Source organism: Amaranthus tricolor, chromosome 8 (genome assembly GCF_026212465.1).
Source record: "Amaranthus tricolor cultivar Red isolate AtriRed21 chromosome 8, ASM2621246v1, whole genome shotgun sequence".
In the NCBI taxonomy this organism is placed as follows: Eukaryota; Viridiplantae; Streptophyta; class Magnoliopsida; order Caryophyllales; family Amaranthaceae; genus Amaranthus; species Amaranthus tricolor.
This window is the reverse complement of record NC_080054.1, coordinates 21,677,945-21,681,840: the sequence shown is the minus strand read 5'-3', so window position 1 is coordinate 21,681,840 and position 3,896 is coordinate 21,677,945. Positions and strand designations below refer to the sequence as shown.

Below are 3,896 nucleotides of genomic sequence, written 5' to 3'. Positions count from 1 at the left end.
TTCTAAAATTCTCTATCTATCAACTTTATGCATTAAACAAGTTCCTATACTAGAATCCTATAAAGTTAATGATAGCACATATTTTTAATTTAGTTACAGTTTTTCTAACCTATCCACCTGGTGGCTGGTGTACACTTTTAAATTACAAAATAAGTAAATTTGTAAAAATTGAATTGGTATATATTCCAAAGATTTACTACAGGTGTCGTTTTTAGTGAATATTAAAAATTATATTTTAATAAATTTACCTATTCTTTGCATCTGGTGCATAGATTAGAAAAAATGGATTTAGATATTTTCAAATGTAAGACTACTTAACTATATTACTCCTTCTTATTCCTCCCATTGGTCCCATTTGACTTTTTACCATTTTTAGGTGGGTCAAATGAGACCACTTAAATAGGAGAAAGAAAGTGATTTAGTGAATTGTTAATGATTCCTTATTAGATTAATGATTCTCTCCAAAATTTTAAATTTTCCTTTCAATTTCTAAAAATGGATAAAAAAAATATGAAAATGGATAAAAAATTTGAAAATTTCTGAATGGATAAAATCAAAACATAATATGATGCATTAAAATTAGGCCACAATTAAACCAAACAACCACATTTGTCAAATCTTTTTGTTTCATTAAGTATTCAAATGTCCAAAATTTCTAAAAACTGAAAACAAAATTCTGAAGGTAATAACCCAAAATACTCCAAAACACAATTTGAGAGGGAACAATCAAAAAATCAAATTCCAAAATTTCCAAAACTGAAAACAGAATTCTAGAGGCAATAAACCAAAATTCTCCAAACACAATTTAGGAGGGAACAATCAAATAATCAAATCTCAAAATTTCCAAAACTAAAAACAGAATTCTGGAGGCAATAACCCAAAATTCTCCAAACACAATTTGGGAGGGAACAAGCAAAAATCAAATTCCAAAATTTCCAAAATTGAAAACATAATTTGGGAGGAAAAAAGCAAAAATAAGCAAAATAGAATTTGGGAAGGAGCAAGCAAAAATCCTCTATATATGCTCTATTAATTGCACAAATTAATTGCACACCAAACAAACACAATGGGTAAAACAAAAGATGTTACTCCACATCAAAAAATCCAAATTATGCAAAAACTGCTATCATCCATGAACAAAAAAGAAGACCAGAGCTTGGCACAATCAACAAAGTAGCTAATGAATTTCAACTTTGTAGAAAAACCATAACAAACAGCAATGTAACACCTCGGCCCCTCGGACCGCTGATGACTACTCTTAGAGACTGTAGACTAGCCCCACAAACCAACACAAGTCTTTCCAGCGCACTTTGGCCTCACTCGTGCGCACCCGGGAAAACTTCCCAAGAGGTCACCCATCCTAAGATTGCTCTCCACCAAGTTCTTAGCAAATGGGCTCCCTAGAAAAGAAGATGCACCTTGTTGATATGAATAGTCTATCAATCCTTTTTCAAGCTAAATCTGGGGTATTACAAGCAATCAACCACACTTTTGGACAGTTTTTGGATAGCTTTTGGATACATTTTGGGAAACATTTGTTTCAAATTCAAATAACAAGTATAAAAATTTATGTTGTTTATTGTGAAAAAATTGTATTGAAATTATTGTGAAATTAAAACAGTGGTTGTGTAGTAGTTTTTCTCAGGTTTAATTTTCGTTCATCATTGAGTTAAAGCCTTATTTTTATGAACATTTGGTTTTGGTGGCAATTGGTAGCCTCCAAGATCAAATCTGGTGGCAATACCAAGCCTCCTAAAATCAACAAATGAATAAAATAATGCTATGAATGTGGCACATAATATTTGCCCTCACATAAGTTCATTGGGCATGTATTCATTAATGCATCAATTCAAATAACAAGCCAAAAATTCATTTCATCACTAGTCAAGAAAAATATGCAATCAATGACCATAAACATACTTGTAAATGGACCAAGGCTACCAAGCCATTCTTCCTACTCACAATCACTTTCAGCAAATATAGCATCTATCGAATTATACACATGGTTAGGATCGTCGGATTTTGGAGTGTAGATGGGTTCACCCTCAGAATCCAGTTCTCGACCCCAACATGGATTAGTCTCAACAGATGATTCATAGTCATCATCAGATTCATCAGGATAATTAGGGTAATCATCATCAACCCTTTTAGGGTTATCAAGATCAACCCTTTTAGGGCTATCATCATCAAGAACCTTACTAGTGTTCATCAAACCCGCAAAATCATCAAGAACAAACCAAGATCCTGAAACGAAAAAAATAACAAACCATTAAGAACAAACCTAGATCTTGAACAAACAAAGAAAAAAAAGTAAAAAATCAACAACAAACCCAGATTTTGAAGAACATACCCCCAGATTTCAAAAAACAACCCCACCAAAATCAAAGAAAAAACGCACAAAATAATCAAGAACAAACCTAAATCTTGATCAAAAAAAAACCAAATCATCAACAACAAACCAAAAAATCAAAAAACCATACGAACAAGAATATTAGGAATTACGTATCCACAAAATCGAAAACAAACATTTAGATCTAAAAATACTCAGATTTCGAAGAACAAACTCAAATTTAGAAATAATCATATGAAGAAACCCACAACAAGAACACAAAAGAAATACTCAGATCTACAACAAACAAAGAATAAAAACCAAAAAAAATAACAAACCCACAACAACATGCAACATCATCGAATCATGTACATGGAAAAAAACAAAGCAAACAAACCCAGAGCTGAATTACGTACCTAGATTTCAAAGACCAAACCCACAAAATCGATGAACAAACGAACAAGAATATCAGGAATTAATGTGTTTGATGAACAGAAATGATGAAGATATAGAAGTCTGATGAATAAAAAGAAGATTGCTGGGTGGGTAGGTAAATATAATTAATGTGTTTCATTAAAAATATGTAGGATTAATAGGGGTTAATTGATAAAGTTTAATAAAGGTATAATTGTAAAAAAGTAATGTGAGTTAGGGTAAAAAAGTAAAAAATATATACTAAACATGGAAATGGGACTAATAGGGTGATTTGACCTTATTTGAAAATGAGACTAATAGGGAGAATAGGAGGGAGTATTTGACATCCTACAAATATTTTAAGTGTTGCACGTAATGTTTTTAAAATTATTATTAATTCTAATATTTTCAAAACTATTTGAGCTACAAACATTCATGAGGAGAAATTTAATTAATGTAATTAATAAAATTAAAAATTACTCTATTTAGAAATCCCTTTATTATGTTTTCCGTCATGTACTAAAACAATAATTATGTTTTGATCTTTACTTTAATTTTTTAAAAAATACTAGATAGATTTTTGTGTAAAACACAGATGCTATAAATATTTACTGATGTGAATAATGATATTATTTTATAAAACTAATTTATTTACAACATACATTTAATTATTAAATCTTTGTATTTTTTATGATATTATCATTATCAAAGTGAATAAATATTTCATTATACAATAATATTAAAACATATATTCATAGTAATCATTGATAATTAAGACAAATAAACTTTAAAAGTCTTCAACCATGATAGATATGAGAGAGAATTTAGTTGAAAAAATAGCCAAATTAGTTTGCTTATTCATTATGCTATAATAATTTATTATCTAAGTTAAAATAAAAATTTACTTGTACATTCTTTTTTTGGTTTAATAAGAAAATATAATATTTCAATATATCTTCACATATAGTTTTAGTCCATCAACAATATTACATATTTTAAGGAGTTAATTGTTTCCTTAAATATGAAGTCAAATATCAAAAGTTTCCCTTTCAATAATAGAGAAAAGACAGAAAATTTTTAATGATACTGTGACACGTATCTCAAGTCGTTTCTTCATTAGTATATTTTATTGATTATTGACTATTGATTGATT

At 29.2% G+C, this 3,896-nt stretch overlaps 1 long non-coding RNA gene across 1 annotated transcript; it reads right to left on the bottom strand.

Annotated features, from left to right (window-relative positions):
* Positions 1–608: 608 nt before the first annotated feature.
* On the bottom strand, positions 609–3,042 carry LOC130820161 (uncharacterized). Its single transcript, XR_009045118.1, has 2 exons — positions 2,746–3,042; positions 609–2,244 (listed from the first exon to the last, which is right to left on the bottom strand). It is a non-coding gene; the product is annotated as an uncharacterized LOC130820161 (long non-coding RNA).
* Positions 3,043–3,896: the final 854 nt, after the last annotated feature.